The following is a 14,047-nucleotide window of genomic DNA, read 5'->3' on the forward strand; positions in this document are numbered from 1 at the left end:
TGAGTTCAGTCAACATAATAAAAGTATCTAGTTTCAAATAGAATATTTTCGTGCAACCACTTACAACAATAAAATGATATTCATTCAACAAAACATATTTTCAGTGCATTTTAAACTATCAATATGATACTATAAAAAATACTTTTGGTTTGGGGCTTAACACCCCCCTGCAGGCTCAGTCATTGGTGTACTTTTATATACAAAACAATACTTTATATATACATTGTTTCTCAGTCTGGGTCAGTAGGCTACAAAATCACAGAGAAGACTGCTGATTTGACAGATGTCCAGAATTCATTGGAACCCTCCGCAAGGAGAGTAAGCTACAAAAGGTCATTGCAGCAGAATCTGGTTGTTCAAAGTGTTGTATCCAAGCATCAAAAGTTAAGTGGCGGGTTAAAGTGCACCAAAAGGATAAATAATTGCAACCTTGAAAGGATTGTCAAGCAATACCTACAAATGTCACATTTCTTAAGTCACGCCTGAAGCAGAGAACATTAGAAGCATTGCAACTGTGCTGTGGAGAAAAAGAACCGGACTGTTGCTGAGTGCTCCAAAGTCATCATTTCATTTGGAAATCATGGTCCGAGTGTCTGGAAGAAGAGTGGAGAGGCACAGAATCTACACTGTGAAGTTTTCACAGTTAGTGATGATTACTACTGTCATGGCATTTACTGGCGTCGGTTCACTGTTTTCTGAAGTCCACGGTCAAACCTACGACTTCATGCTCTGTGGAGATATGGATTTAATTTTCCAGCAGGTCTTGGCACATGCTCACACTGCCAAAGGTACAGAAATGTGGTTCAGTGACCACGGTGTTACTGTGCTTGACTGGTCAACAAACTGGCCTGATATGTTATTGTCAAGAGGAAGATAAGGACACCAGACCCAGCATTGCAGATGACCTAACGCCCGCTATCAAAGCAACGAGGGCTTTTGTTACACCTGAGCAATGCCACAGCCATCCATGTCATGCCGTAATTATGCCGTAATTCATGCAAAAAGAAACTATTTATATCGAGTGCATAGAAATGATGATATTGAGAAGTCTACATTGCTTTTTAAAAATATCCTTTTGTAATATTCTAATTTGTTTCCTGTTTCCTGCTAATTCCTGATATTGAGCGTTCTTATCACACTATATTACACTATATCATACCATGTGCTCCGATATGTTTTTCTGCAGGTTTTGCCCAGAGAAAAGTGCAGAGAAATTCTCCCTCTTTTGTGGGAAAAAAAGAGTCAGGGTCAGTCCAGTATAGAGGAGGCGATGGGGAGCCAGCTGGTAATGGGTGTGATGGGGGATACGGTTGCTATTGGAGACCTCTCGTGCATCACGTCATACGTAAGGGGGAGGGGAAGAGCTCCTGTGTGTGAGAGGAAGAAGACAGTTGGGAGGGGGAGGAGGAGGAGGACGAGGAGGAGGGCATTAAGGGAGAAGACAGCTATCAATGACATCAACCAGCTTCAGTATCCGAAGCCGCCCGACCGGCCACCCTCTGCCCACAGAAGGCATCGGTGAGGCACAGCAGGAGCGTAAGAGGAGGACACGCAGGACGGCGTGACATGCATCCACCTTTTTAAGGCAGACCCTCCTTTTTGAGTGGAGCTCTGCTGCCACTGGATTACACTCCAGCCGTGGAAGCTTCCAGCTGCAAATCCACCCACATGAATCTCGCAGACGGCATAGAAGAAGAAGACGGCACACTTCCTACCAAGGTGAGCGCCCCCACCCAAATGCTTTCTTTATTCATGGTTTGCAGTGTTACCAGCGGAGGATGATGTTATGCACTGTATGCATGGTGGTCTTCCCAGTCTGGGTGAGACTGGATGGCACTGTGGAGCTCGTCCCTCTCCATCCCACCCCCATTCTCCCCACTGTGCTTATTGTTGGCTGGGCTGCACGAGGGACGGTGCACACAGGAGCATCCTTTGTTCATTTGTGCAAGACAACCTCCTTTTATGACCATTCTTACATCATTTACATATTAAAAACAGTATATTTATATACATTTAAGAATGTGGAATTTAAGTTATTTTAATGGCAACACTTTTCAAGAGGCATGTCTATTATTAATCCATTTGTGCTATTGTGCTCATAATGAAGTGATTAATATGTGTGGTGTGTGTGTGTGTGTGTGTGTGTTTGGCACCAGGTGGCAAAGTGGATGGACTTATTTAAGCAGACTGTTTTCTAGACAATAGACTAGCTGCTGCATCTGCTGCTGTCAGGGTGTGCTTAAAATAAGACCACCTGCGTGTATAATACCGGTGTCGTGTCCACGGAACTCCTGTACGTCTATAATTACACACACTTGTGTTTTCAGCCAACACACACACACACACACACACATGCAAGCTGCTGAGTGTCACTTCATGATTTCTATATCCAGTAAATATTTTACCTCACTTCTTTTTTATGCAACTTTAGTGTGCCTATTGTGTTTTTTGTTTTTTTTTTGTGGTTCTGCTTTATGTGTACAGCAGACTGAATCGTGCTATCCTGGTGAACCCAAGGGAGTCTTTTCCGACATACAGATGGGACAGTTTACCCCAGGCATTGTGTGTTTGCTGGTTATTGTTCCAGACCATTTCCACATCTAATTATTTTAATCTGTCATTTTTTACACATGAATTATTTTCTTTAGGTTGTTTTTCCTTCCTCACTCCAGCTCCTCTAACAACTGCCTTCTAATAAGAGAGACTGAGATGTGGATATTTGCATTTATTTAACATCACAATTCAGCACCTTTTGAAAAGGAGTAGGATCCTCTACCCATGTTTTATATTTCAGCAGTTCATGTTCAATTCTTCTGTTTAAATGTTACCATTATGCAGCCCTTGGTGGAAAAGTTTGGGCACCCCTGGTCTATTATGTGGAAACAAAAGGACTTCTTTAGTCGGGAAATGCCTCCTCCAAGAGCTCAGAGATGCTGGGTCTCACAGATATTGTGTCAGGAGCGCTATGAAATCACTCATGGCGTGTATTCCTTCAAATAGCATTTCACAGGGTTCAACTGTGGGCCTTAGTGGTTTTCCCGCCTCTCTCAAGCATACACCACTTTAAGATCCATCCAGTCTTGAATATGCCAAATGACACGCACTCCCAGCGGAGCCGCTTTGGTTTCACGTGAAAAGGCCCTCATTGAAGTCTTATTACCCACATTCTCACTGGATAGCATTGCTTGCTTCTCCTGTGTCTTGTGTCTTACATACTGTATCGTGCCCAATCTGGCGTTTTGTCATAACCTCTGCCTGAAAGGAATGAAAACATTGATGCTAAGAGCATAGTCACCTGTACGGCACGAAGACAGGAAACCGGTTGGTGTCAAAGGCTCGATGTTAATTGACCTTCACGGGATATTTGAAAGTGTGTGCTTATGTGTGCTCTGCTCGTCCTTCCCTCAAAACAATGCAGATGGCATTCACAATGAACCCTGTTATGGTGCAGATTATTAATAATATTGTGGCAAAATGGGAGCCATGTTTTTCAACCAACATTGCTCAAATTCTACAGACATGTACAAGATTTTGTGGTGATTTGACTCAACACTCTAAAGCAGGGGTGTCCAAAGCCTGGCATGCGGGCCATTCTAAACATATAATTTAACAAGAACATAAAAATGAAGGAAAATTGGCAGTAGTTTTACAAAAATAAAGTCAAAATATTAAGATAAATATTTCAAACAAAAACGAAGCATTGAATAAAGTTGTAATTAAAAAAATGGTTGCTGAAAAGGTTATATTGTTCCAAGGTTAAAATATTAGGAGAAAATAAAATCATAATCACAAGAAACATTTTTCAAGGAAAACAAAAGTAAAATAAGTTCTATAATGTGGTTGGAAAATCAAAAAAACAGAAATGGAGAAAACAATACTTAATTTTGTTAAATATTAAAGAATAAAGTTGTAATTTTTGCAAAATTAGTTTGGAGGGAAAAAGTTAAAATATCACATCACAAACAAAATTATAATAATGAATAATAATAAATAAATACATATTAAAATAATTTGTAATATTATGATTTAATAAGCTTTGCTTCTTCCTGCTCCCTTTCAGACATGTGTAGCAATGAAGTGTATATTGTATATGTGTATATGTGATGCACATTAATGTAACATTGTATGCATGTCTGAAATCAATTAAGAAAGACAAAGTAAAGAAAGATTGAAGTCATTATAATCAAAATATAATTATTAATAGCACTGCAAACTACAACTACAATAATAAACACCACATCTTGTCACCTAGCTTACGTAGGTAGCTTACGTAGGTGTTTAATATTGCAACCAAAGATTTTTTTTTTCCTGGCCTCCAGACACACGAGCATCCATTTTTAAATCCAGGTGGCCGTTTGCCATGATGGTTGCGTGTGTGTGTGTTCAGACACACGTGCGCACAAGAGTGAAGGCTGAGAGATGCGGAGACGGTGACTTGACTTGATGCCCTTCTCCAGATGAATCACAGGTTGTGATGTGTCAGCATGGGATGAATTATGCACACTCTTTCACAACCTCTTATCTCCTCCTCTCCTGTCCACCTCTTGTCTTCAGTCATTCGCCCTTCCTTTCATCACAGCTGACACATATGAAGACATCTTCATTCTCCTCCTCCGCCATCTTTTCTCTTACGCAAAACAAAGAAAAGGATGTTATGTCCATGCAGTATGTAGTGGCTGTAGATTTTGCCACCTTTTGGCTGAACTTTAGTGTTATTTCTGTGCAAAAATGGCTACATTTGTAGTCTACTGTGGTTATTATTCAATCATGGGACGACGACTGGGTGCAGCCATTGACTGGGTTTGACACTTACATCCCTGAGTGACAGGAGTCATTAGGCTTGACTGACAAGATGGCTGACAGCGCACAAGACAAAATGCCTCATCAGAACTTGTACAAAGACCTGGCATCATCCGCTTTGAAGTCTAGTCTTTTGACGTCCAATGGTTGAAACGCCAGCATTAGCTCACCGAGGGCCATTTCATCTCTTAAAATGAGGAACTGGCTCTGGGCTGCGTGTCTCTGTATGTTACACATTGTGCTTGTGTAGTAGTTCACATACTAGATGACACTTACAGCTGGCTGGGGTTTGGTTTCGGCTCAATGTCATCTTCACAATTAATGATTAATTGATTGACCAGTCCTTTCACCTTAAGTTAGCTGGGATAGGCTTAGCCTTCCTGCCTCCAATTGGGACACAATCACTCACCAATTATATACCCTCCTGGTAAAAATTGCAAGAATTTACATTTTGCACTGTTGGATCTTAAGGGGGTTCTAAGTGGAGCTTCAAAATGAACCTGAATCAGCTGAAAGTATGATGCCAACCGGGGCCGACTCTACACAACGACAACGACCCCCTAAATAAATAGCTTGGACTTTGTGGAAGCAGAGAAAGTGACCCATTAGACAACTAATAATATACATACATGTAAAAAAATGATTATTCTCAATATAATATCCCCCAATCTTCTAACCATGGTGAAATGATTGTTGCAGAAATATAGTGCGTGTTACTCCTTGATGTGCATGCTTGCAGGGCTTTATATACTCTTAAACCTTTGTACAATTTCCCACTCAATTCTGAGGGCCGACCGGAGCAGGCATTGATGGAGGTGGCCTTCATTATTCTACAGGGAGCTGCTCAGTGTTTTGTGTCTTGCTCAAGGACACTTTTACCTCACGAGCACCTGCTGCACCCGCCAAGCTTCATGGTCACATTTTACTGTGTTGGCTTTAACATTGAGCATTGAGTCACATTGTGCTGTTAAACTGAGGCGCCACAAGGAATTGAGGTGTGATTGGATGACGACCAGTCCAGGGTGTACCCTGCCTCTTGCCCAAAGTCAGCTGGGATAGGCTCCAGCATACCATCTGAACACAGGAAGTGAGGCAAACTGCCACTTGGTGATGTGGTTGCAACCTAGCAATGCCAACAGTCAAAGATTGTTTATGTATGAGGAAGATCACTTGTTGGTAAAAAAAAAAAATAGGGACGAGCAAGTACACCATTATCTGTGTATGTATTTCTTCAACCATCTAAATTATTTCTATCCGTATCTGTACTCAAGAGTGGGCGGGGCATAAACCAAAAGTGGGTGTGGTTTAAGCAGACAATGGAGTGGCTTAGATCTGTTATTTTTAGTCTGAAATTGACATGGATTGATCAGAATTTGCTATATGTATTGTTTATTATTCAGCTATATATGTACTGTGACTTTATTCTTTCTTTTTAATGAGCTGTGAAGTTGATGATTTATGATGATTGATGATTCATGACAAAAACACCACATCCAATACTATAAGCAGTTTTCCAAGTGACTGTATATCACCAGCCGAAGCAATCAGACAAAAAAACACTGTCAATGACTGATGCATGATCGTGCCCGCTGTCTTGTGAATGCATCATGTACATTATGAAACAAGTTTAAGATTGCAAGGTGCATACTGCAACATATTGAGAGGGATGTAATATTTTAGCAAGCTTATGTCAGCCATATATGCAGAATGCTTGATGCTGCTTTTGTGCTACTGTGCAAGTGCACCTAATTTTGTGGTCAGTCAATGCAGGTTACCGTTACCACTGTCTGTGTCCTGCTAAGTTAACAAAATTCTTATGTTGTTGGTAGCACAACTGTTTTATAATGACTTCATGGAATAAGACAAAAACACATTTCAAAGAGAAAATGCGGTCATGCTACCCCAATTGAGTTATTTTGTGTCAAAATAGAGGCAAGCTGAAGAAAACCTAACAAAGGGGAGGCTATAGCTTTTTTCAACTCATTGCAGTGTGTATGTACATTAATGAGGCACTGCTGGCAGAGTCGGTCCAGGGAGAGGCGGCCGCTGTGTCCGACTGCCCAATCACCGAGTATGAAGTGTGAATACATAATGAGCATTTTCCTTAAACATGAATACGGATAGTGATGAGATGTATCCGGCAAAAATGCATTATCCGTAATGTATGCATGTTTATACGGAGGGCTCTTTACTAAGGCTCATGCTTGGTAAAAAGTGTGGATGAGTGATTGATTGTCCTGCTCATGACCATAGATTGTCTATTAAACAGAGAAACCAATATAGTCATGAAGGAAGTGTGGTCTCTCTGATTTAAAGACTACAAAAAGATGCTGCAATTTTTTCTGGCCAGTCTGGTATCATCTGTGGGCCGCAGTTGGCACTCGGGCCTCCAATTGAAAAGAGTTAGTACATGCATCACTCGATATTGTGAAAAAAATGGATTTAGCACAGGGGTCTCAAACTCAATTTACCTGGGGGCCACTGGAGCTAGGATCTGGGCAAGGCTGGGCCGCATCAGGTTTTCCAAAAAAAAAAAAAAAATGCATTTATTAAAAACAGAAAAATGAATAAACTTTGCTTTGGTTCCGATTTTCTACAAGAAAAGCTCCAATAAAACATTCCACTGTTCTCAAATATCTTAATTTTTATTTTTCTACACAAAATAACATCAAGAATAAAAAAAAAATCAATCAACCAGCAATAAATAAATATAATAATAATAAAACGGCAAATAATTAAAAATTAAGAAACCACATATAGTTGGTGGGTAGACAAATTATTTTTTTCAGATTAAAATAAACAAAGCATTATTAGAGCCCTGTAGACATGACAAAACACGACTATAGTCACATTTATACTCTTTTTATTTACAACATATTGCGCAACTGCAGGGTCTTGAGACACATGCTAACTCGCAAACTAGAGAGCTAGCGACCTAAACGGTAGCATCCAAGTTATTTCCTTTAAACTTAAATAGCCAAAAACTTACCACTTCCACACGGATAGGGAGGATAACTATTAACAGTTATTTAACCTTTAACATGAACATTAATCAAATGTAATATTTTTTTTCTGGGTACATGATACCATACAGCATCCATATCATTAAACATTAAACTTTCATATCAAGGCGGGGGCCTCAAACTAGTGTCCTGCGGGCCACATCTGGCCCACGTTTGAGACCCCTGATTTAGCCTTTTGTGGCCTTAATGCACACGTTCCTGTGGCGGACTTAATTGATGTGACTCACTGTTTATTTGTGGCATTTCCTGATTTTTCTGTCTCCCCTTGCTTCTGAGGGATGACAAGCTGGAAGAAGAATTTATTTGAACATGCTGAAAATAACGGGCAGTCGTCGGTGGAACGCATCCGAGCAGAAGTCTGCATTTCACTTAGGGGGACGCGCTCCCATCCGATCTGAGCAAGACTGAGGACAAATGCATTTTTTCTAGCCCATTACTCCACTTTTCGATTCGATTCACCACTTGATCGTTCCTCAAGAAAAAAAAAATCAAAAATCTCATCAGAAAGTCATGCAATGGCTACTTAGTGACAAAACATCATGGCCAAGCTGCGTGTGCAGCATTTAAGCAGGTTTTTTTCCCCAGCATTTTCTGCCTGGCCAGAATGAAAGCCATCCATCAGTAGTGCGTTTGGATCCGTTCTATTCTATCCATTCTATAGCTCTGCTCCATCTTAACTTAAACCAATACAAAGTTCCTTGTTAATTGGTTCCAGACCTGACTCTGATAAGTAAAAATTTTATTTATAAATCAAATATGAGCATGGAAAACCTGTTTTTTTTATTCTTTATTAGAGCCCCCTAGACATGAAATAACACCCTATAGTCACTTTTACACTTGTATCATACAGTATTAGCATATAAAAGCTAGACTCGTGTTTGTTCATGTTTTAAATGTGTCTTTTGAAGGCATTATAAGTATTTTAGTTAATTTAGCCATTTTTATGCATGAAAATGCTTAATTTAGGCCCAAAACTTTGTAAAATTTAATAATAATAATAATAGGCTGTATACAACCACATAACAGCATGAATAAATATATAAATGAATATATTTTTTAAAGAAAAACCTTGATGGAGTAAAGTGGAGACATTCAAAGTACGAAGTGGTGAGGAACGTCTGTACCATAAAGCAAAGTCAAGTTCCATGGATGATTTCGGTGGCGTTGTCACGGTGAGATAATGAGCTCCCATAGGGCAACAGGTCACGTGACAAAGTCTGTCAGGTGGTACCATGGATGCGCAAATACACAAGAGAGAATGAGATCACATGTACATAAAATTAATAAGCACCTCCTGATGTTGCTGCAGATCTTTTACTTAAAAACCGTATGAATAAATCATTGCTTCTAGATTGCAGCACAGGAGGAGGTAAAAAGTAATCGTCAGCACTGTATGCCATGTACTGTATAATTACATCACGTAGTGAGTTTTTGTTGCCAGGTGCTTGTCTGTATTTAACATCCTTGTAGGAAATAACATTCTTATCCCAGTCACTGTGAAGACTTGATGTCAGCTCACATTAACGCCACCCAACAAGGATTTTTATGGAATGATGAACCAATTAGAGTTCATAAAAGTGGACAGCATTTCTTCAGGCTACTGTTGTGAACTCAGATGATTATTTTAACAAGCTATCAGATCATATAAAAAAAATAAATACGTGTTTTGCGTGCCTTGTTAATGAAGTGCAGTCACAGGGAGTATGATGATGGTGTATGGAGGATGACAATGACGTCCTGGGAGATGAAGGTGTTCTGTGTTGTCAGGGTGTCCAGTTCTGCTCCTGGAGGAGCTCACTAATTGGCTGCAGTGTGTCATGGTTAGAGGTGTTTGTCCAGTATATGTGTGTGTGTGTAGGAGGTGTTTTCTCAATAGACTTTCAACCATTCATTTTTCTGAAAAAGGATGAAGAGAACTATACATAGAGATATACACTAGATAGGTAGATATTAACATAAAACTTCATCATGACTGTAGATGGACATTAGTATGTACATATAGTATGTCTCTAAGCACATTCTGCAGGCCTTGAAAAAGCGAATATGACAAGACTTGTCAGGTACTCAACCATCATCAAATGAGCAGCTGTCTGCACATAAATGGTATGTGCTTCTGACGAGAAAGCAGTGACAGAGAAATAAGTAGTGACGGCTCGCTGAAAGACATTTGAAAGAATATTATATGAACCACTGTGTTTGCAAGCCCTGTCTTTTTGTTACTGGTGGATGAGCATCGTGTGGACGTGCATGTGTCATCTTAATGTCATTATGTTGTCATGTGATCACTCCGTGTGCAGAAATGTTTTTATTTGCGCCGATATTTCATAGAAACACGGCAATGCTTGTGTTGCAAAATAAATATTTCATGTTTTGAGCAGCACCTGCAAACATAAGGGGGTTGGGTTGCACAAGATATGCTTCTTCCTTCTCTCTTTCAGACATGTTGAATTGTGCAAGTGTGACATTGGGAAGCATGTTTGAGATAAACTAAATAAAGAATCAATATAACAACAACAGGCTGCACGGCGGTCGAGTGGTTAGCGCACAGACCTCACAGCTAGGAGAGCAGGGTTCAATTCCACCCTCGGCCATCACTGTGTTTGCATGTTCTCCCCGTGCATGCGTGGGTTTTCTCCGGGTACTCCAGTTTCCTCTCACATTCCAAAAACATGCTAGGTTAATTGGCCACTCCAAATTGTCCATAGGTATGAATGTGAGTGTGAATGGTTGTTTGTCTATATGTGCCCTGTGATTGGCTGGCGACCAGTCCAGGGTGTATCCCGCCTGTCGTCCAAAGACAGCTGGGATAGGCTCCAGCACCCCTGCGACCCTTGTGAGGATAAGCGGTAGAAAATGAATGAATATAACAACAACCCAAGTTCGATTCCACCCTCGGGCATCTCTGTGTGGAGTTTGCATGTTCTCCCCGTGCATGCGTGGGTTTTCTCCGGGTACTCCGGTTTCCTCCCACATTCCAAAAACATGCTAGGTCAATTAGCGACTCCAAATTGTCCATAGGTATGAATGTGAGTGTGAATGGTTGTTTGTCTATATGTGCCCTGTGATTGGCTGGTGACCAGTCCAGGGTGTTCCCCGCCTCTCACCCGAAAACAGCTGGGATAGGCTCCAGCACCTCCGCGATCCAAGTGAGGATAAGCGGCACAGAAAATGAATGAAAATGAATGGATAACAACAACATAGCCAGCCTCACTCATGTACAGTTAGGCCCCAAATTATTATTATTATTATTATTATTATTATTATTATTATTATTATTATTATTATTATTATTATTATTATTATTATTATTATTATTATTATTATTATTATTATTATTATTATTATTATTATTATTATTATTATTATTATTATTATTATCTATCTATCTATCTATCTATCTATCTATCTATCTATCTATCTATCTATCTATCTATCTATCTATCTATCTATCTATCTATCTATCTATCTATCTATCTATCTATCTATCTATCTATCTATCTATCTATCTATCTATCTATCTATCTATCTATCTATCTATCTATCTATCTATCTATCTATCTATCTATCTATCTATCTATCTATCTATCTATCTATCTATCTATCTATCTATCTATCTATCTATATTGTGGGCTTGCTGGAGCCTATCCCAGCTGTCTTCGGGAGAGAGGCGGGGTACACCCTGGACTGGTCGCCAGCCAATCACAGGGCACATATAGACAAACAACCATTCACACTCACATTCATACCTATGGACAATTTGGAGTCGCCAATTAAACTAGCATGTTTTTGGAGAAAAGCCACGCATGCACGGGGAGAACATGCAAACTCCGAAATCAGGTCTTGCGCACTAACCACTACAGTCAATCCAAATGAAACAATAATAAATGATAGATATAAAAATGTACCAGTTGTCAGTAAAGTAACTGCAACGAAACAACAACAAAAAACAACACATGAAGTTACATATTTTGTCATTTCCAGCCAGGAAATCCCGCAACAACACGTACAATTTCACTTTATATTCATTCTTGGCTTAACAGTAGCGAGCAAAGCAGGACAACATGAATGAAAGGCATCATACTTTATGTCTTCAGTATGATGTAGTGAAACATGTACAAAAGCAGCACCCCCACAAATAAGACATTTTGAAGCCTATTTCTCTAATATAATCTAATTAGAATGCATCTTCAATTAGATGTTATCTTCCTCGATGATTAAATTTAGTGTATCTGACTTATTCTTGCACACTTGTGCTTATGTGGAGAGTACAGCTTCACTTCCACAAACACTCCCAGACTAGAGTGTCCGCTTTGCTCTTATCCCCTGTGATAATCTTCTCTATCTATATGTACTTTTATGCCATTTGGTGATACATTTATTGCTCTCCATCTGCTGCCCAGCTCATCTGGCGCCTCCATTATGGGATTGCGGTGTTGGTGAATTTTGACCTTGGAACCCCAATAAGTGGAGTGTGTGTACATTTCATTGCCTCATTGCTGGGCTGCGAAACAGCTATGCAGAAGGGAGTTATTTTGTGTTATTTTATAACGTGAAGTCTTAGACAGACTTCACGCTCAATTCTTTGTGTCGGCACTGCTATGAAATTGTGATGAGCAACAGCTGAAGCACATCCACAGCTTTTTTTTATGGGAGGAAAAAGGAATCCAGCAGCTAAAATGGTCCGAAGCAATCACGGCGCCGGTGTGTAATTTTAATGACGTGCTGGTGTTGTGCATTGGGAAAGGTTAATAGCATCTTCAATTGCCACTCCAAGCAAGCAATAGCACCAAAAAGCAAGCGATGCCACTTTTAATGTAGCTAAAATGAAGCAAAGTGCCCCAATAAATCCATCACTTTGAATATCTTCCAGCTAGTTAGTCACGCCTTAATGGTGAATTAAGAAGTAACGTCATTAAAAAAACACTTGCTGTAAAAACTAGAACGCCTCAGAGGATATGCCTCGTAAAAATATATGTTGTTCTCATGATTCACTTTATTAACAACAAAAACAATCTGCTTGTTCATGATGACAACAATGAAAATGAAAGCTTCATAATTCAGAATATACCAATTTACTGTATCCTCAAACACAATACAGATAAATCAATGTTAATGTTTTTTCTCTTTACATAGCCTTATATTGCTTTAAGATTTATTTTGCACATTTTTGATGGAAATTGTTATTTATATTTATACCATGTGCTGTGAGTGGTTAGTGTGCAGGCCACACACAGGCCATGCTCGGGCATCTCTGTGTGGAGTTTGCATGTTCTCCCTGTGCATGTGTGGGGTTTCTCCGGGTACTCCGGTTTCCTCCCACATTCTAAAAACATGCTAGGTTAATTGGTGACATATCATATCATCCATAGGTATGAATGTGAGTGTGAATGGTTGTTTGTCTATATGTGCCCTGTGATTGGCTGGCAACCAGTCCAGGGTTTACTCGTCTTTAGCCCAAAGACAGCTGGGATAGGCTCCAGCATTCCTCGCGACCCTCATGAGGATAAGCGTTATAGAAGATGGATGGATGGATATTCTAAATGAAGAATGACGAAATGTGGTCCAATAAAAACCATTAGTCCATTGGTGTTAAGAATCCATGCACTGCATATTAATGTATGAATTATTGATTGATTTGCATTATATATATATATATATATATATATATATATATATATATATATATATATATATATATATATATAATTTTATTTTATATATATATAAAGAAAACTGTGTTGCTTTTGCATGCAACTTGCCACTTGTTACTGCTACTAGTATGACTATTACAGTATTACTACAGGTACAACTACTGCAGAGTAGGCAAGTGTTGGCATGTTTTACAGTATGTGTTTGCGGAAGCAAACATGTCTCTCTTTGTACGTTTGTGGCAGTTCAAGGATTTTGTGCAACCGCAGTCAACAATTATTTTGCCGTGGACATGAAGAAGAAAAGAGGAAGGTGCTGCGACGGGAAGTAACGTTGCCCACCGATTCAGCCTCAAGGAAGCATATCCACGCATATTCACCATTTCACCATTACAGTCGTTCCATAGTGTTTAATGAGCGGGCCATAGTCAATTATATTTTTATACTTGGATTCGGGTCAGTTAAAATTGGATGGTGGGCCACATTTGGCCCACAGGCTGTAGTTTGGATACCCCTAGATATAGAGTTTCTTTATTGTCATTGCACAATAACACAGCAGTAAATTAAATAATAAAT

General features: G+C 39.6%; 1 protein-coding gene across 1 annotated transcript in view; it reads left to right on the forward strand.

The window, feature by feature from the left end:
- The first annotated feature begins 1,421 nt into the window (after positions 1–1,421).
- The window catches only part of LOC131126485 (receptor-type tyrosine-protein phosphatase S-like), a 90,428-nt gene continuing 77,802 nt past the window's right edge, over positions 1,422–14,047 (forward strand). Inside the window, exon 1 of the mRNA XM_058069090.1 lies at positions 1,422–1,719. The gene's annotated coding sequence lies outside the window, so the exon portion shown is untranslated. The remainder of the gene's footprint in view (positions 1,720–14,047) is intronic.

The sequence above is a fragment of the Doryrhamphus excisus genome, chromosome 3 (assembly GCF_030265055.1).
Source record: "Doryrhamphus excisus isolate RoL2022-K1 chromosome 3, RoL_Dexc_1.0, whole genome shotgun sequence".
Lineage (NCBI taxonomy): Eukaryota > Metazoa > Chordata > Actinopteri > Syngnathiformes > Syngnathidae > Doryrhamphus > Doryrhamphus excisus.